This window comes from Pleurodeles waltl, chromosome 5 (assembly GCF_031143425.1).
Source record: "Pleurodeles waltl isolate 20211129_DDA chromosome 5, aPleWal1.hap1.20221129, whole genome shotgun sequence".
Lineage (NCBI taxonomy): Eukaryota > Metazoa > Chordata > Amphibia > Caudata > Salamandridae > Pleurodeles > Pleurodeles waltl.
In genome coordinates this window covers 756,643,897-756,665,533 of record NC_090444.1, presented here as the reverse complement: position 1 = coordinate 756,665,533, position 21,637 = coordinate 756,643,897, and the positions used below count along the sequence as shown (strand labels likewise).

General features: G+C 46.6%; 1 protein-coding gene across 2 annotated transcripts in view; it reads left to right on the top strand.

The window, feature by feature from the left end:
- Window positions 1–21,637, top strand: part of SYNE1 (spectrin repeat containing nuclear envelope protein 1) — a 1,478,055-nt gene that overhangs the window by 929,577 nt on the left and 526,841 nt on the right. The gene's annotated exons all lie outside the window — the stretch shown is intronic.

Genomic DNA, 21,637 nt, shown 5'->3' with positions numbered 1-21,637 from the left:
GGCCTGCAGATCCTCCCGATCCAAGAAGACGCTCCGAGACAGAAAAGCACGGAGACTCGAGATGGCATCCAAAAGCACTGAACATCTCGACTTCGAAGAGGAAGAGATCATGCAGGCCGCTATCTCTGTTCGAGGATCTGACTCCGAGCAGGAATCCGAGGAGGATAGCCGGGTCACGGCAGAACAGCACATGAGTACGCCTGCCCCTGTCCCATCAAAGCCGAAACATAAGGCCTTGGGTCGACCCGAAAAAAGACCTTCGGTCACCAGCTCACATGTTCTGCACTGAAAAAGGCCACTCCTCCGAAGCCATCCGACTCGAGCCGCAGCTCCGTTTCCGACCCGAGCAAACGCTGCTCTTTCGAGTCAAAAATCTCAAAAATAATTTTCGGAGCTGATGCCATCCTCAATCTCAACTTTTTTGATTCCGAAAAAGCCAGCTTCGGAGCCGAAAAAGCCTGTTGATACTGAGGAGCATGGACTTTCACAAGCACTTAAAGAAAGCCACAAAGCTACTGAGGAGGACTCACAAATAGAGGCAATGGATGAAAGGCAAGTCAGAATTCACATTCATAAAGAGACTGGCAGAATTTTAACTGCACCTCCTCCAAAACCAAAGAGGAAATTAACCTTTCAAGAGGAATTGGTCACTACACAGCCTCCAGCTAAAGTGCCAAAAACAAAGGAGAGACCTCCACCTCCTCAATTTTCTCCTCCTCAGTCTCCTCCTCACTCTCCACATTTACATATCTCTCCGCCTACCAGTACTACACCTATGCAGTCACCATCACACTCATTTGATTCACAGCAGGACAATGTGGATCCATGGGATCTTTATGATCCAGATCCCACTCCAGACAACAACCCAGATTGCTATCCCTCTAAGCCTTCAACCCCAGAGGATAGTACAGGCTACACTCAAGTCTTAGCTAGGGCGTCATCATATCACAATGTCACCATGCATACCGAGCCACTAGAGGATGATTTCCTATTTAATACACTCTCCTTCACGCATGCAACATATCAGTTGCTTCCTATGCTCCCCGGCATGCTAAAACATGATTACCAGATATTTAAGGAGCCAGTAAAAGCAAGGATAATTACTCCTAGGGTGGAGAAAAAATATAAGCCACCTCCTTCTGATCCTGTCTGTATTACTCAGTAGTTACCTCCAGACTCATTAGTTGTAAGCGTTGCCAGGAAGAGAGCAAGTTTGCAGTCGTCAGGTGATGCAGCCCCACCAGACAAAGAGAGTAGGAAGTTTGATGCTGCGGGGAAAAGGGTGGCGTCTCAGGCAGCCAACTAGTGGAGACTAGCCAACTCTCAGGCATTGTTGGCTAGATATGACAGGGCCCACTGGGACGAGATGAAAGACATAATCCAACATCTCCCCAAGGAACAGCAAAAAAAGGGCACAACAGATAATAGACGAAGGGCAAGCCATCACTAATAATCAGACCAGGTCAGCCGTAGACTCTGCAGATACAGCAGCCAGAACCATCAACACTGCTGTGACCATAAGGAGACATGCATGGCTTATGTCTTCAGGATTCAAGTCTGAAATCCAACAGGTAGTGCTCAATATGCCATTCAACCAAAAACAACTTTTCGGCCCAGAGGTTGACACTGCAATTGAAAAGATTAAAAAGGATTCAGACACCGCAAAAATCTAATTCTTAACTTGGAAGGTAGCATTTCTAATAGCCATTACTTCACTACGAAGAGTTAGCAAAATACAGGCGTTCACTATCGAAGAACCATTTATACAAGTACACAAACATAAAGTGGTTCTCCGCACAAATCCAAAATTTCTGCCAAAAGTCATTTCACTGTTTCATTTAAACCAAACTGTGGAGCTCCCAGTCTTCTTCCCACAGCCAGACTCAGTAGCAGAAAGAGCACTGCATACATTAGACATAAAAAGAGCACTAATGTATTATATAGACAGGACAAAACCATTTCATAAAACTAAGCAATTGTTTGTTGCTTTCCAAAAACCACATGCTGGTAACCCTATATCCAAACAGGGCATAGCCAGATGTATAGTCAAATGCATACACACCTGTTGCCTCAAAGCTAAAAGAGAGCTACTCATTACACCAAAGGCACACTCCACTAGAAAGAAAGGAGCAACAATGGCCTTTCTAGGTAACATACCAATGACAGAGATTTGTTAGGCAGCCACTTGGTCTACACCTCATACGTTTACCAAACACTACTGTGTAGATGTGTTAGCAACACAACAAGCCTGTACTAAGAAGATTATTTCAAACGACTTTAACTCCTACAGGCTGACCACCACTTTGGGGAGGATTACTGCTTTGTAGTCTATGCACAGCATGTGTATCTGCAGCTACACATGCCATTGAACGGAAAATGTCACTTACCCAGTGTACATCTGTTCGTGGCATGTTCCGCTGCAGATTCACATGCTATCTCCTACCTCCCCGGGAGCCTGTAGCCGTTTAAGTTGCAATTGTAAATTGTATATATGTAAATAAACATTCCTTTAGCACAAACTATGTACATACATATCTATTCCATTGCATGGGCATCTTTAGTATTCTCATTCTACCACTCCTACCTCACCCTATGCGGGAAAACAATCTAAGATGGAGTCGATGCCCATGCCCAATGGAGCCGAAAGGGAGGAGTCACTCAGTCCCGTGACATGAAAAGACTTCTTCGAAGAAAAACAACTTGTAACACTCCGAGCCCAACACTAGATGGCAGGAACAGTGCACAGCATGTGAATCTGCAGCGGAACATACCAAGAACAGATGTACACTGGGTAAGTGAAATTTTCCATATATTCCATCACAGTTGCCACCTTCAAGGCTGCTGAACTCTTGCTGAGCGGGTGCCACACGTGAAAGGTGGCTTTCACGAATAAATCAAAACAATGATGCTCCCACAGGAACTTCGATTGGCACTCACTGGGTTTAAAACTTCAATTTATTTACACCCAGGCAGACGTGTTTTGGCAAAAAACTGCCTTACCTCGCTCCCTTTGGTGCTCTGATCACTATCACTAAGAATGGACTGTTCCTCTTCATTAAGTCCCTTATCATCCTGCCGCCATCTTAACATGGTATACAAACTGTAAGTTAGTTAACTCACTGCACCCGTGGGCATTTTCACATCTCCAATAGATATTACCCCAACGTTTATACATGCCTCACAGTGCATGTTATTTCAGAAATGCGGCTGATGGTTAAAACATTATACTGTCACTGACCAGTTCCATTTTGTTAAAACATTTAAACATCTCGGAGCAGTTTCATTATTAAACAAATTGACCTTTACTTCCCTCGTCCATACAGCAAATGCCATTTCATGTGAATACCGGCATTGAGAAAGGCAGCTTTTTGCCGAAACGCGTCTTCCTGGGTGTAAATAAGTTGAAGTTTTAAACCCTTTGAGTGCCAATTGAAGTTCCTGTGGGAGCATTGTTGTTTTGATAGATATATATATATATATATATATATATATATATATTATATATATATATATAGAGAGAGAGAGAGAGAGAGAGATAGATATATTACTTACAGTATTATGAGCGGCAGAGTTGCTCCCGCTGCAGAAGGTGCAATCTTGTATTCATAAGGTGGAGCATCCCTTATATGGAACATGTAATATTCAGAACTCCAAAGAAATGTCACTATATTATTCAAGAAACTGATTTGTTGTGAAGAACTTCTTCTTCTAATTGATAATACAACCTTAGGGTTCTTTATAAGGATTATACAACACTAATGGTGTCTGTTTCCTAAGTCTTTCTTGAACTGTCAAACAAGGTAGCTGTTGTTCCATACTATTTGTTATGTGTGTTCTACTTTACCAATGATATGATAGTATCAGTTTATTACTTTTGGTAGATTTGATGTATTGGAAATTGGAACATCTTTTGGACCTTAAGACTTTCTTTGTTTTGGTCTTAAAGGTATTATATCAGATAGCCATCTTAGTTTGTTGGATTTTCATCACTATGGCATAGACATTAATGTTTATGATCTTTGAACATTCTTCTTCTTTTTCCTGGCTTATGTCAGGCTAACATGAGTCTTCATTGAGAAGTTTCTCTCTGTAGATTCTGTTCATTCTCTTGTATATAATATTAATATTAGTGACTCTTAGGAGTTACTCTACGCTTTGTGTTTGCATTCAAAGATTTTCTTCTTTTCCAAGAGTTTTACCTTATTCAGGGGTATTTTTTCTTCTTCATTAAGATATGTATTTCTGAGGTGCATTTAGGTGTTTATGCCTTATCTAGGTACAACTGTTTTCATCGTGACCTGACTACTTGTTGTAGGTTGGGTTCACAAATTAGTAAGTGTTGTCATAATACTGAATTTATAAAATTAAAAGGATTCTTTTTTTTTAAGAATCTTGTAAATTTCGTATGCTTTTGCGTAATTAACAACTTTTCTAGTTCCTCTTTCGATGAGTCTTATTCAGTATGAGAAAAAGGGGGTGGGGAGAACACTTTTTTCCCCATTCAATTTTCATCTTGAACAGCGATAGCGCCAAAATTACTGGATGGAATTACACCAAATTTGGCAGTAAGGTTGGTCCTGGCCCTGAAAGCAAGCTTTTTGTATTTTGCTGTGAATCTGTTGAGTGCTTTTTTGGTAATAAACGGGGAAAAAAATTGTATATAACTAGGGACACAGCTCCGTCGAGGATCCTACGTGGACTTCAGTGAATCCATGAGCCACATGTAGGAGTGTGATTGGCTGGATGCAAGCTGTTCAGAAAGTTGCGGCTGCCATTTTATCGACCTGCAGTGGTCCTGGGGGTTGGAGTTTCTTTGTGAAATGGGTAGAAAGGGTCAGGGTAGTAGTACTCTGACCCCATGGGGACAATATATGGGTTTGTGAGGGATAAATTATGAGTTTAAAAAGTTTAAAACCTCCTGTTTTTTTGTCGATCATGGACACTCACACACCCACTCACAGGCCCACTCAGAAACTCACGCACCCACTCACAGACCCACTAGGACCCTTAACCTCCTACTCACTCACCCACCCACTCACTGACACATTCAGACACTCATGTACCCACTCACAGACCTACTGTAACCTTCATGCATATACAGATCTACTCAGACCCTCTTGCACCCACTCAGAGACCCACCCACTCACACATCCACTCAAAGACCTGCACACACTGACGCACCCACTAAAACAATGATGTACGCACTCTCACACCCAGACAGACTCTTTTGCAGCCACTCTCATCCCCAGACACACCCTCTCACACCTATTCTCGCACCCAAAGAAGCCATGGCCAACTCCTGCTGTGCATGGCCAAAGGTCTGTGTGCAGCATGGGGTTAGGTGGTTAGGGGGTTGACCGCATGGTCTGGCCGTGCATGGCGGTGGCTGGATTAAGATATAGTGGTGAAAATTACTAGACGTTAAAAAAATTATAAAAATGTACTAAAAAGACCAAAGGTTACAGGGACGTTATAGTTAGGCTCACATTTTAAACTGCAAAACCACAGAAATTCAACAGTTGTAGTTAGAGTTATCTCAAGTAAGTATAACTTTTGCCTTAAGGTAACTATAATTTGGGCTCTCGCCATGCACTGCTAATTACTGTGATATTTGCAGTTAAATTTTTAATGAAAAACTTATAGTTACCTTAAAACACAGGTTATGCTTACTTGAGATAACTATAAGTGTTGAATTTCTATGGTTTTGTGATTTTAAAATGTGAGCCTGCCCATAACATCCCTGTAACATTTGTTTTTTGTCAGTGAATATATATATATATATATATATATATATATATATATAGGTTCGATGGCATGTGTAGCTGCAGATACACATGCTATGCATAGCTCTTCTGACATCTATTGTGCTCGGAGTGTTACAAGTTGTTTTACTTCAAAGAAGTCTTTTCGGAGTCACGGGATTGAGTGACTCCTCCTCTTGGTTACAGTGCGCATGTGCATCAACTCCACTGTTAGATTGTTTTCTTTCTGCTGTCAGGTTCGGATGTGATTCCTCTCGCTCAGAGATTTCAAATCGGAAAACCTACTTATTCGTTGGTATTGTTTCGATCGGGTTTCCCATCTAGCATCCAACCGGTAGTACCATTGGAACCTTCATTTCGCCCTTTGGGGCGCGCGGTCCCAACTCAGGCCTGTTCAGGCCTACCGCGTGGAAAGCCTGATGGATCGGACTCCATTTCGTTTCTTCCTTCGGTGCCACGCGAAGTACCCATATACAGACCAACACCTGGTTTGTAATTTGTGCCTTTCTCCAGACCATCGGGAGGAAGATTGCGAAGCCTGTCGATCGTTTCCATCAAAGGAGACCTTGAGAGATCGCAGGGCCTGAAGACTGGAAATGGCATCGAAAAGCTCCGAACATCTGGATGTCATGGAGGAAGAGCAGGCGCAGACGGCAGTCTCCAACAGAGACACCGACTTCGAACAAGGGTCAGAAGCATCACAGCTGGCCAGCATGTGAGTACGTCTGCCCCTACACCCTTACTTAAAAAACATCCGAAGGCCTTGGGTACATCGCTGCCAGAAGATCATGGTTCGGCCCGAAAAAAGACTGCTGGCGACCGACCTTCGGGGTCGGCGCCGAAAAAGGTCACTCCTCCATCCACCGCGGAGTTGAGTAAATCAGTTAAAGCTTCTACCTCAGACTCCAGTAAACAACCTCATTCCTCGGAGTCGAAAATTCGACACTCGGATTCGGAGCTGAAACAACCGACTACTTTTTCGGGAACGAAAAAGATCCAAACTTCGGAACTGAAAAAATCCTCATACACTGAGGAACAGGGACTTTTGAGAAAATGAAAGCAAATCTCAAAGCCCATGCAGGAATCTCACAAAGCTTCTGAAGAAAAGACTGAGATTGAGCCAATATTAGGTTATGGATGAAAGACAATCGAGAATCATCACTGCACCTCCATTAAAGACTAAAATAAATCTGGCTTATCAAGAGGAGTTAGACTCTATTCAGCCACCAGCAAAGTGCAGAAACGAAAGGAGAAATCAGCACTTCTCCCTACTTCTCCTCCTCACTCTCCACAGCTTTCTTTTTCACCTCACAATAGTCCACCACCATTGCCTTCTCCAACACACTCATTATATTCACATGGATATACAGTAGACCCATGGGATCTCTATGACCCTGATCCCATTCTGAACAATGATCCAGACCTCTACCCATCTAAACCTTCTCCTCCAGAAGACACTACTGCCTACACTCAAGTAGTCTCTAGGGCAGCGGCTTATCATGGAGTGCTTATGCATTCTGAACCCCTGGAAGAAGACTTTCTATTTAACACAGTGTCTTTCATCCACTCCAGATACCAGTGTCTCCCAATGTTGCCGGGAATAGTTAAACATGCTGAGCCTGTCAAAGCTAGGGTTATCACCCCTAGACTTGACCAAAAATAAAAGCCTGCCCCTATGGACCCAGGCTATATCACACATCAGGTTCCTGCAGATTCAGTGGTAGTCAGTGCGGCTAGGAAAAGAGCAAACAGCCAGTCATCAGGATATGCACCTCCTCCTGATAAGAAAAGTAGGAAATTTGATGCAGCTGGCAAAAGAGTCGCCCCACAAGCGGCTAACCAATGGAGAATTGCCAATTCTCAGGCATTTCTAGCCAAATATGACAGGGCCCATTGGGACGAGATGCAAGATCTTATACAGCACCTCCCAAACGAGCATCAAAAGAGAGCTCAATAGGTGGTAGAAGAGAGACAGGCTATTAACAATAACCAGATCAGGTCTGCTCTTGATGCTGCTGATACAGCCGCAAGGAGTGCCAATACTGCCATTACAATTAGAAGGCATGCATGGCTACTCTCCTCTGGTTTTTTTTTTATAAAGACTTTTTTTTATTGATTTTGCAAGAAAATGAATACAATGATACATACATTTAACAGGTTGCCAACGGGCATCTAACAACGGTCGAACCCATAATCCCAGGCAGTACAATGTAATTGGAGGTTATACTTTGTTTAGTTTAGGAACCTGCTGCGGCCTCCCACTTCCCCCATATCTTATTATATTTATTTGGACATCCTCTAGCCTCATATACAAGTTTTTCACTGTGCGCACACCAGTCCACCCCTCGTCTCCATTTATTCAGTGTTGGGGCACTTTTAGCCTTCCAGTCCGCCACTGTATCCCTCTTGGCCACTAAGCACGCTACCCCAAGGAAAGCTCGATCTGGTCTCCTCAGCCCAGTGTCGCCCATGATCCCCAGAAGGAGAGGCAGAGGTTTCCTCTCTATATCTTCCTGCAAGACCCCAGAGACTTCCTGCAAGACAGCCTCCCAATAGGTCACCATGGCTGGGCAGGTCCATACCATGTGGAAGAAGTCAGCTGTGGGGTTCCTGCAACGAGGGCACTCCGCTGTGGGCCGTAGGCCCGCTCTGTGTAGTTTGGCGGGTGTAAGATAAGCTGTGTGAAGATAATATGTTTGTATCAATCGAAGGCGCGTAACCCATCGCTAGGGTGCGCGGGGTCATCAGCGCTTCGTCCCAGTCCATCTCATCCAAGGGGCCCGTCCATCCCTCCCATCTTTGGCGGAGCCCCTCCAGAGAACCTGTAGTGCCAGTGATCAGGGTGCAATATATGTGAGAAACACCTCCCTTACCCAGGCCCCCCATCAGCGCCCTGGCCTCCATGGGACTATACTCGGGTATGGCATCTCCCACCCGGACGTGTACTAGGAGGGCGTGGCGGAGCTGGAGATACCTGTGGAACTGTGTCTTATTCAATTAAAAGTTTTTCTGGAGGTCCTCAAAGGACCGCATGTGCGACCCTCTCCAGACGTCACCCAGAGTGGAAATACCTATGTTATCCCAGTTCTGAAATCCCTCCAGGCCCGCCACCTCCACCAAATGCCTCCCATGCCATAGCGGAGTCTGCTGGGTGAGACGCCCCCACCACCCTGTCGACCTTTGAGCAGTCCGCCATCCCTGTAAAACCACCTTAGTTACATCCAGGATATCCCGGGAAATCGGACCCCCGTAGAGGGTGTCAAAGATCCGTGGGTAGCCCATCGTCTGAAGTTCCAACCGGTATGCCGGGTCTGTCCATCCACCCCCCACCCAGTCATTAATCACAAGCAAGTGCGTCGCAAGGTGGTAGAAGTGGATATTGGACATGCCCAACCCCCCTCGTATACATCTCTCTGGCAAGTTTTGAGCGCCAGGCGTGGGCGAGCTCCGCTCCATATAAATTGACGTGCCAGTGAGTCCATCACCCTAAACCATTTCTTGGGGATGGGAAGTGGGAAGTTTTGCAATAGATAGAGGAGCCTAGGGAGGATCATCACCTTGTATAGCGCTATTCTGCCAAGCAGGTTGAGGGGGAGGGTCCTCCAGCGTAGGAGATCAGTCCTGAGTCTTCTAGTTAGCGGTGTAATATCAAGCTCCCATGCCAACTCGGGGAGAAGTGAGATATATCTCCCAAGTATTTAAAACTGTTTCTTCGTACTGGGATGTTCTGCTGCCAGTCCACACTGTCTCTGGAACGATGCAGGGGGACCAACAGGGACTTGGTGGGGTTTAGAATCAATCCTGAAGCTTCCGCGAAGGGGCCTAGGATTTCTAGCATGCGGGGGCCGCTTTTGGCCGGGTTGGAAATATATAGGAGGACATCATCTGCGTACAATGCCACACGATCCTCTGAGCAGGTGGACCAGGACTAACCCTCGATCGGTGGGTCTTCTCGTAGTATTATCGCTAACGGTTCTATTATTAGCGCAAAGAGCAGGGGAGATAGTGGGCATCCCTGCCGGGTTCCACGGCCAATGGGGAATGGGTCGAAAACCACTCTGTTCACCTGGACTCGGGCTGTCGGCTTTTTGGGACCGAGTCCATTTCTTTGCAGAACCTGCTCAAGGTAAGACCAGTCCACCGTGTCGAAGGCTTTTTCAAAATCGAGTAGGAGCAATGCCAAGGGTGTATGCGACAGAGTCCTGTGGTGTGCCAGGGCCAGATGTAACCGCCTAATGCAGTGCCTGGTACTGCGAGTGGGCATGAAGCCATATTGGTCAGGGTGTACCAGGGTGGGCATTACCTCTTTCAATCTGGAGGCAAGGATCAAGGAAAGCACTTTGATCTCAATGTTTAAAAGTGAAATGGGCCGGTACGCCGAACACTGCCATGATGGGGGTTGGGTTTTGGGGATCACTACAATTGTAGCTTGATCGATCTCAGTGGGGAAGCGGCCTAGTCTCTCAGCCTCCTCATACATGTTAAGCAGGTGTGGACCCAGAATATCACTGCATTTACTGTTATAACTCTGCTGGGAATCCGTCAGGCCTGGGGTCTTACCCGGTGATAGGTTGGAGATTGCATTGGTGATTTCTGCAAGACTAATGGTTTCGTCTAGTCTGTCCCTTGTCTCTGAGGAGACTTTGGGAAGGGTAATATCATTTAAGAAGGGAGTCTCTCGATGGCAGGACGGGGGTGCATTGCATATAAGCAGGCATAGTAGGAGGCAAAGCTTTGCGCAATTTCAATAGGTGTTTTGGAGAGGGAGCCCGAGGCCTCTAAAATCTCAGGAATAACCCTGTTGGCTAGAGGGCGGGTGGCCAGCCAATGCAGAAGCTTCCCATTTTTGTCCCCCCAGCCATATATTCGGGCCACTGAGGCTCTCCAGATATGTTTTGCCGATTCTAGAATTATGTGTTTAATTTCGTCTCTGACCATAGTCAGCTGCCTCATGGTGGAGGCAGACGATAAAGTCACTTGTTGGTGCTCCAGTCTTAAGGCCTTAGCCTCCAGGTCGGAGACCTGAGAGTTCCAGTCTCGCTCGCGGGAACGGAGAAGGTACTTAGCCTGCCCTCTAAGGGTAGCTTTACAGGCTGCCCATAGTGTTCCTGGAGATCGGACTGATCCCATGTTCAAATCAAAATATTGAATGAGATGATTCCTGACCTCGTGGGTGTAATCTTTATCCTGTAAATACCAGGCGTTCAGGCGCCACTTCGGGCGCCTGGCGGGATCTGTTCCGGCCAGTCGGACACGTACTGGTGCGTGGTCCGAGACTCCCCGAGGGAGTATCTCCGCTCCTGCAACACTCGGGAGGTCTAAATCAGGTATAAACGCAAGATCTATTCTGGATTGCGTCTGGTGGGCAGCTGATGTATGTGTGTATTGACGTTCCCTGGGGTGCCAGGTTCTCCACACCTCACATAGGCCTAGGCTCTCAGCCCAGCTATTGAGGGCCGAAGCCCTGTTGGATCTACTGGCGGTGGCCCCGCCAGACACGTCCAGGCTGGGGTCGAGAACAGCATTGAAGTCTCCTCCCAGCAGGGTGGCCCTTTGGGGAAGATCCGCTGTCACTCGGCGGAGCGAGAGTAGGAAGGTATCCAGTCCCGCCGGAGGGGCGTACGCACATACAAGGTTTATCAGTGACCCATGGAGCATCCCCGTGACTACTACAAATCTGCCCTGTGGATCGGACTGCGTGGCTGTAATTACCATAGGTAGGGAGCAGTGAAGTAGGATGGCCACCCCTCTAGAGCCTCTAGAGAAGCCCGCGTTATATATTCTGTCGTACCCTCCTCGCACAAGCATGGGGCATCTAGTCTTGAGGAGGTGAGTTTCTTGTAAGAGGACCACTGAGGGGGAATGTCTGCGAAGAGTGCTAAATACTGCTGACCTTTTGATCTTGTCTAACAGGCCATTTACGTTCCAGGAGAGTACCTGAGTCAATGTGTGCCAGGCGTGGGTTGCATAGGTACTGTACAAAGCTGAGTGTCTGGCTGTGGATCTAGGGACGGCCGTTTCAAACATAACAGTGAAATATTAAAAAAACAAACGAGGTTAAGCCACTCGTTACACTCCAAACTCGTTTCAAACTCCCCCCCCCCCAACCACCCCCTTCCCCATACTCCCACCCCGGAAGCATCTGTCGCCCAAATACCCAACCAGAACCAGACAGCCAGTAGGACTGTCATTGGGGTGGAGTGGTGGACCCCTCCATTTAACCGGATCAATTGCAATTAGTGGTCATGTGCCGAGTTCAAGGTGCTGTGCACCAGAGAGGCACAGTGCGACCAATGGCGGCCCCTGTGGGGCTCACACCTACAAGCCGGACAACTCGGGCCCCCCCGAGACCCTCCAGCAAGGGCCGAGTATATCGTATTAGTCGTGTTAATCGAGTGCCGGGGACTGGCTCAAGCGGTTGTCGTCCGTCGTTTGGGTTGAGGCTTGAGGCTCGGAAGGGTCCGCGCCTCTCTCTGTCTGTGAATCAAAGTCTCGGGCCGTCTCATTATCTGCAGGAGTGTCTGTGTCTTTTTGCCTCCCCCTCTGAGACCTGGTGCGCCTCAGGCTCCTCCGGGGCTCCCTCGAGAGGGGGGGTCCCACACAAGGGGTTCTCAGCAGGACCTAGGGGTCCCCTCCGGGCTCCGACGCCCTCCTCCGTTAGCCAGTCCCATGCCTCTTCAGGTGTTTAAAAAAAATATGCTTTACCGGCCATAAGGACTTTGAGCCATGCGGGGAAGAGGAGCATGTATGAAAGCTGCATTGCTCTAAGTTTGTATTTAACGTGCTCATATGAACGACGGCGGGTCTGGACCTCACGGGTGTAGTCCGGGAAGATTTGGATTTTATGGTTCTCCCATTGAAGATCTTCCAACTGTCTAGCCTCCTTAAGGATGTTGTCTCTATCTTTAAAGTTAAGGAAGCGTGCTCATCGGGCATTTTGGACCACCAGGGTGGGGGGGGGGGCGAGGAGCAAGTGCCCTGTGGGCTCGTTCAACCACGAACCAGGGCGAAAGGGACTGATCCGGCATCCAGGTTCTGATCTATTTCTCCAGAAACTCAGAGGCTCCGCCGTCCTCTATGCCCTCCGGGAATCCGATGAAGCGCAGGTTGTTGCGTCTTGACCGGTTTTCTGCGTCCTCCGCGCGGCGGTGCAACTCACTGGTTCGGGTCTGCAGCTGAGCCACCTTGGTTTTAAGGTCGGTTAGGTCGCTTTCAGTCTGGCAGACTCTGACTTCAACCTCGGTGATTCGGTTCACTGCATTTCTGAGGTCCTGCCTAATAAGGCCCACGTCTTCTTGTACTTCCCCGATTTTGGCAGACTGCGGTGCTTGGATGGCTTGAAGGATGGCACTCACTCCGTCTGGCGCCAGGCCTCCCTTAGCCGTGTCTCCCTCTCCTCGCTGGCCCGTCGGCGTCGTGAACTGGTCGATCTTTTGCTGGGAGGGTGGAGGTTGTTTGTTTGCCTTGTCTCTCCCCATCGTGGTACAGGGGACGGGAGTCAGATAAGCTAATTCTTGCAGTGCTTCAGTTCAAGTCTCGGTCCTCTGCTCACTTGCTGTTATCACGGATCCAAGGAGGGCCCCACACCAGCAGGGACCCGCCGCAGCATGCAGATCCAGGTGGTCTCAGTACTATGTGCACGAAGGCCGGGAAGTTACAAACTCAAAGCCTCTTTCTAGTTCCGTCTGTGTTCCCCTGGGCTCCACGGGAAACGCCCCCCTCGCCGTCTCCGTGTGGGGGGTCTAACTCGTTGGTCTCCCTCCGACAGTCTCTCCGTGACACCCTTTGCGTAGGGGGGGGAGAGAAGGAGAGAGGTGCTTCGGCCTAGGATCTAGCCTCCCCCACCCCTAGGATCCAGCGACTCCACGGCAAGTCCAACCTTACCTTGGTTAGGCCGCAGACTGTGTTGCAGTATCTTAGATCGAGTCACGGCTTGTTCCCAGTCATAGTTGTGGTCCGCGGTGGGCCCGTTCAGACCAGGGGCCCAGAGGGGGGGCGGACCAGGCCTATCGGCATTCTTGTCAATTGTTAATTAAAAGTTGGTAAAAGGTGGGGGGGTGGGGGGGAGGGAGAGTGCCTCTTTCTCCAAGCCTCTCTTCCTCCCGTCTCCTCCTCCCCCTCCACCCTCAGGTCACCTCCACACCCCCAGCGGGGCCCCGTCCGATCTTCTGCGCAACCCAGGCGCACCAGACGCCCCCAGCCCTCACCTCGAGTCAGTCAAGGCACCGGGGGGGAGGCGGGAGCCACGGGCGGGCGTCCTCCTCACCGCCGCCACACCGCCCTGCTCCAGACCAGCAGGATTTCGCCCCAGCGTAGCAGGGCGTCGCGGATCCTCTCCGCCGGCTCCCCCAGGTAGGCACTCAGAGGCGGCCCCGTCGGCCCGGAGCCCTCTTCTTAGGCCAGGGCAACGCAGCCTCCGTAATACGCGGGGCTCCGCGCACAGAGCGCGGCCCCAGCGCCCTTTAGAACTCCTGCTGTGCCCTCAGTCCGGCACTGCCGCATCAGGAGGGGCTGCAGCACCAGCGTCGGCTCGGCCATGGAAGCCCAATCTCGGCCGCCATTTTATTTTCTTTCCCCTCCGAAGCCGGTCGGGCCGTGGCGCGAGAATGGGACCTGCTTTCCACAGCCGCTCACCGTGACCGGCTCCCCAGGGGTCCGAGGGTCACGGGGAGAGCCGGAACGGCATCCTTCGCTCATCCAGACCGCGTTAACCATGGGCGGATGACGGTGGGGTCCAGAGCACTCTCAGAGTGCGACCGCCATCTTGACGCCCGAAGCCACGCCCCTCTCCTCTGGTTTTAAACCAGAAATTCAACAGGCAATACTTAAAATGCCTTTTAACAAAAAACATCTCTTCGGCCCAGTGGTAGACACCACTATTGAAAAACTGAGAAAAGACTCAGATACTGCGAAAGCAATGGGGGCATTATATACAACACCATATAGAGGCTCCTTTTGCAGACCCCAGTTTAGAGGAGGTTTTAAGCCACAGTCCTCTGATGCTTCTACCTCCCAGACAAAGCAGGGACAACAAACCCAATATCAAAGAGCTGAGTTTAGAGGGTCCTATAGAGGACAATATTTCAGGAACAGAGGCAAGTTCCAAACCTCAAAGTGAGCCACTACACCACTGAAGCAGTGACTTCCTTCCCACCCCTCCACTCCACACGTCTCCTGTGGGTTAAGACTACAGCAATTCCACTCTCATTGGCAAAATATCACCACAAACAATTGGGTATTATCAATTATACGCAATGGCTATTGCCTAGAATTAATATCCACCCCTCCAAACATTCCACCACAATACCACAAATTGTCCCCAGAACACAACGTTCTGTTGCAACAAGAGATACGATCTCTACTATTAAAACAACCAATAGAATTGGTTCCACATTCTCAACAAGGAACAGGAGTATACTCACTATATTTCCTCATTCCCAAAAAAGACGGCTCCCTCAGGCCCATCTTGGACCTCAGGCCTCTCAATCTTTACATTCTGTCAGAACATTTTCACATGGTAGCTCTACAGGATGTCATTCCACTACTAGCAAAACAAGATTACATGACTGCTTTAGACCTCAAAGATGCGTATTTCCACATACCCATCCATCCAGCTCACAGAAAATACCTCAGGTTCGTCATAGCAGGAAAACATTACCAGTTTAAAGTGTTGCCATTCGGCATAACAACAGCTCCAAGAGTGTTCACAAAATGTCTAGCAGTAGTAGTATCCTACTTAAGAAGACAAGACATCCACGCCTTTCCATATCTAGATGATTGGCTAATAAAATCAAACAATTTTACACAATGCCAGCAACACACTTATAATGTGACTGAAACCTTGCATACGCTAGGGTTCACTCTCAATTACCAAAAATCACACCTTAAACCAGCACAGGTACAACCTTACCTAGGTGCTATCCTAAATACTCAAAAAGCCCTAGGTTATCCACATACACAAAGGATACAAGCTTTCCAAAATCTCATACCACACATACAGCCAAATCAACAATATAGCGTAAGATTTATCATGAAGATTCTAGGAATGATGGCATCTTGCATAGCCATAGTTCCACATACAAGACTAAACATGAGACCCTTACAACAGTGCCTCTCACAACAGTGGTCTCAGGCCCACAGTCAACTTCAAGATCTAGTGTTGATGGACTGCCAAACACATATGTCCCTTCAATGGTGGAATCGCAGCAATCTAATGAAGGGGCAGTCATTCCAAGACCCTCTGCCTCAGACCATAATCACAAAAGACGCATCAATGATCGGTTGGGGAGTTCACCTCAACAATCAGACCATTCAAGGGCAATGGGATGCTAAACATAAAAGCTTCACATAAACCACTTAGAACTATTGGTTGTATTTTTTGCCCTAAAACCATTTCAACCTCTTCTATAACAGAAGACTGTTCTAATAAAAACAGACAGCATGACAACCATGTATTACCTCAACAAACTGGGCGGGACACACTCATCTCAACTGTCCCTACTAGCTCAAACAATATGGAAATGGGCGATTCACAATCACATTCATCTATTAGCACAATACATTCCAGGTATAGACAATCAGTTGGCAGATCTCCTAAGCAGAAATCACCAACAAACACACAAATGGGAGACTCACTCCCAAGTACTTCAAAAGTACTTTCAAAAGTGGGGAACACCAGAAATAGATCTATTCACAACAAGCGAAAACGCAAAATGCCTAACCTTCGCATCCAGACACCCACATCCCCTATCCAAGGGCAATGCTATATGGATCAATTGGTCAGGGATATTTGCTTACGCTTTTCTCCCTCCCCACTCCTTCCCTTTCTGGTCAGCAAACTACGTCAAACATCACTTACCATGATTCTGATAGCACCAGCTTGGGCATGACAGCATTGGTATACAACACTCCTAGATCTGTCTGTAGTACCTCATTCCAAACTCCCAAACAGACCAGATTTGTTAACACAGAACAAAGATCAAATCAGGCATCCAGACCCTAATGCTCTCAATCTAGCGATTTGGCTCCTGAAGTCATAGAATTTGTTACCTAAAACTTCCACCAGAATTAATGGAAGTAATTAAACAAGCACGTAAACCTACTACTAGACAATGCTACTCAAACAAGTGGAAAAGATTTGTATACTACTGTCAATCTAAAAACACTAATTCACTTACAACATCTATACAAGATATTGCATGCTATTTACTTCATTTGCGAAAATCACATTTGGCTTTCTTATCCATCAAGATACACCTCACTGCAATATCTGCACACTTACAAACTATTCAGCATACTTCTTTATTTGTTCCTGTTATTAAAGCCTTCATGGAAGGATTAAAACACATTATTCCACCTAGAACACCACCTGTGTCATCGTGGAATTTAAATATCGTACTTACCAGACTCATGGGCCCACCTTTTGAACAATTTTTAACATGAAAGGTTGCCTTCCTTGTAGCTATTACTTCTTTAAGAAGAGTTAGTGAAATACAAGCATTTACTCTTGAAGAACCTTTTTTCCAAGTGCACAAACATAAAGTTGTACTTAGAACAAATCCAAAGTTTCTACCAAAAGTAGTATCTCCTTTTCACATCAACCAAACAGTGGAATTGCCAGTCTTCTTTCCACAGCCAGAATCTGTGGCAGAAAGAGCTCTTCATACCCTAGATCTCAAAAGAGCTCTTATGTACTATATAGACAGAACTAAAGATTTTAGGGAAAAAAGCAACTTTTATTGCTTTCCAACCACCACATAAAGGCAATCCTATATCTAAACAAGATGGATTGTTAGATGCATACAAACATGCTATATCAAAGCAAAAAGACAACTTTTGATCACTCCTTAAGCACATTCTACAAGAAAGAAAGGTGCGTCAGTGGCATTTTTAGGAAACATACCAATGGTTGATATATGTAAAGCAGCCACATGGTCAACTCCTCATACATATACAAAACACTACTGTGTTGTTTTTTCACAGCAACAAGCCACTGTAGGTCAAGCTGTCTTAAGAAAACTGTCTCAAACAACTTCAACTACTACAGGCTAGCCACGCTTTCTTTGAGAGGACTAACTGCTTTGTAGTCTATGCATAGCATGTGTATCTGCAACTACACATGCCATCGAACAGAAAATGTCACTTACCCAGTGTACATCTGTTCATGGCATGTACTGCTGCAGATTCACATGCACCCTCCCTCCTCCCCGGAAGCATGTAGTCGTTTAAGTTTAACATTTGTACATATGTATATACATTTACATTTTCATGGACATCTCTTTGTATTCTTATACTCTATCACTCCTTCCTTTACCCTCTACGGGAAAACAATCTGACAATGGAGTCGATGCCCAGGCGCACTGTAACCGAGTGGAGGAGTCACTCGATCCTGTGACTCCGAAAAGACTTCTTAGAAGAAAATCAGCTTTGTAACACTCCGACCCGGACGCTAGATGCCGGAAGAGCTATGCATAGCATGTGAATCTGCAGCACTACATGCCACGAACAGATGTACACTGGGTAAGTGACATTCTCCATATATTTCTTGTGTATTATACTCCTATGTCTATATATATATATATATATATATATATATATATATATATCTTGAAGATGTTTTCATCTCTAGCTACTTTTCCTGGGGAAAAGTATATTTATATGCCAAATGGTTGCTATTGTTGTCTTCAACTCCTTGTTTTTTTCTGCAAGAGATAAACATTCGATTGGTGTCTTATAGAGTAGGTTTGGTACAATATACCTTTACATGATAAGAGGTATTGTTCAATAGCATGGTTGCTGCTCTGTGTTCCAGCAGGGTCATACATGCAGTTTTGATCTATATAAAAGAACAAATACATTTTTATTCTTTACCTCATTTGGTAATACTGAGCTTTTTACTCATATTTTCTTTATTTTTGTGATATCATTGCTGTGGTCCTTTCCACAGCATTGATGAGGTGTTAGTGTATGGGCTTGCATCCACTTAGGAGAACGAGTAGTTAAATATTTATCCTGTTAGTTCGCCTGTAACACCGATTGGTCATGCCAACATGGTTTTTGCTTATTTCCTGTTATTGAATGTTCATGACTCCTTACATGTGGTTCCTTCCACGCGTCTTAGGTCGTAAAATATGTTAGGGCTCACCTACATTATTATGGTTTTGCTTTGCTACATACTAGTTTTGTTCTGGGGAAAAATTTTAATGGTATTGATTATGGGCGATACTATCTCCATACTATTAACGCTTTTTAGTTTGAGAATAGCAGTGAACAAATGCTGGTTTTTCGACAGGTTGGTATGGATCTGGGCTTTTAACCACGCCCAGCACTATCACTCGTTCATGGGCTTGCCTTTAAAACATCCTTTGTTATCAATGGTAAATGCTTTATGTTTGTCTTTCCTTGGGGCAGCTGTGTTACCGACTTTGGGACTGACCCTTTTACATGGATAATTGCACTTTTGGCAATAACTTTGACTGCAAGCGAACTTTTGTGTCTCTCCTTTGCGCTCACGCTCAGGGTGGCTGTGCCGATTTGAGTCGGCTCTCTTATGTCAACTGTTTACTTTTTATTTTCAGTTTGTGTGGCGAGAAAAGTCCAGTTAGGAATTTACAACACTAATAGCTCTAACTCGAGCAAACGTGAGATTCATTGCAAATGCTTGTTATGAGCGATTATTACTGTGGTACATTACACAGTTAATTTACTAACAAGGATGTTTTCCCCATAGGTACTCTTTATGAAGGCATGGTCTATTCCTCTCATACTAGATCAGTTTTCTTCTCGTTTACATTTTTTATTGTTGGGGGGGTGGTCACTTCTGACACACATTTGCATTCTAACATGGATGAGCTTATTTCCATGCTTTTCATGTCTTATGCTTGTATTTACCTGTGGTTCCTTCCACAGGTTTTGGTGTCATAGAGTATATTATTACTCACCTTAATTAATAAGATTGTCTGGTCTTTTTCTCTTGCTCTAGATCGGTCTTGTGATACTTCAAGACTTTTTTGAAGATCTCAGTTCACATTCCCTTCTCCGGGATACTATGTTTAGGTATCTGATTTTAAAGTAAGTCATCTGCGGCTAGATGTCTGTAATAAGCTGGCTTGGTGTGTGGGTTTGACCCTAAGTTACTTACACCTGATGCCAGTTCCAGGTATCCCCTCTTAGTTAAGTGTAGGCAGTGTCTAGAAGCCAGGCTCTCTAGAGGTAGCTGTGGATGAGAAGCCAAGGCTTATCTAGGAGATATGCAAATCTCCTGCAGTCCCACTGTAGTCACAGAGCACTTACACACATGAAAGAAAACACTCAGTTGTAAAAAAATAAAGATACTTCATTTTTGGAACAAATCAGCACAAAATACTAGACAGGTGACCCAACCTTGGGAGGTAAGTAATACACTAAATATATACACTAGCAATCAGAAATAGGCATAGAAAAGGTTAGAAAACAGTGCAAATAGTAATAACCAATAGTGACCCTAGGGGGAGGATAAACCATATACTAAAAAATGGAATGCGAACAATGTATCTCCACGTAGGTAAGTAAAATGTGTGGAGGGGAGCTGGGAGTACTAGAAAACCACAAAGGTAAGTAACACAGTACCACCCAGTGACAGGAATGCAGGAGTAGGACACTGGAGTTTCCCCAAACCACCCAAAAGGAGGAAAAGAAGTAAAAGAAGACACCCAGACAAGACTGCAAGAAAAACATTGGTGTATTCCTGAAGAAAGAAGACCTTTGGAGAGAGGGGACCAAGTCCAAAAGTCACAGTGGAGTCCAGGAGGAGTAGGAGCTACTACCCACCCAGCTGTGGATGCAGGAGTTGGTTGACTGTGATGAAGGACAGGTCAGCACTGCAGCCCTGGTTCCGGAGAAGAGTTCCTCATAAATGCAGATGAAGTCCCACACTGAAAGGAAGATTGCAGATGGGTGTTGATGCAGGAGTTCCACCAACAAGCCTTGGCAAAGACAAACTCACAGTTACTGGAAAAGAGGTGCTGCCAGGGACCAGCAAGGCCCAGGAGGACTCAATCCAGGGGTGGGAGTCCTAGGGGTCCCTCAGCATCGCAGAGAGTCCACAGAAGCAGAGGCAGCACCCACAGGAGTCCCACAGGACGGGAACACAGGAGTTGCAGAAGAAGCCCACGCAGCACTACAAAAGGGGATCCCACGCCGCAGGAGAACCATGCCAGAGGCTGTGCTTTGCAGGATGGAGTGCTGGAGCTACTTATCGCCTGAAGATCCCTTGGAGGAGATGCCAACAAGCTTTGGCAGCTGCAAGAGACCCAGTGAACAGGGGTACTATCCTGCATGGGAAGGCAGAGGCTTACCTATAACAAAGTTGGACAGCTGGGGAGTGACTCCTTCACTCCAAGGGAGATTCCTTCTTCCTCTTATGCAGGCTGAAGAGTTGCAGTCGTCTGAGGATGCACGGCCAGGGAAATGTTGCAAAGCTGGCAGGAGACGTGGAAACAAAGTTGCAGAAGAGTCTTCTTTGTTGTGGCAGCGTTTGTGGGTTCCTGGAGGGTCCAGTTGCGGTTCCAGTGGTCAGAAGTCAAAGCAGAGTTTGCAGAGGAGTCCTGCTGGAATCTTGCGAGCTGAATCTGAGGACCCACCCAAGAGCGAGCCCCTAAACAGCTCTGAAAGGGGGATTGTCACCTAACCTGGTAAGCACCTATCAAGAGGGGGCTCTGACGTCACCTGCCTGGCCTGGCCACTCATATGCTCCCAGAGTTCCCTGCCAACCTTGGAAACAAAATGGCAGAATCTAGGGACCCCCTGGATGAGTTCTGGGCACCACCACTGGGGTGGTGATTGTCAGGGGAGTGGTCACTTCCCTTTCCATTGTCCATTTTTGTGCCAGAGCAGGG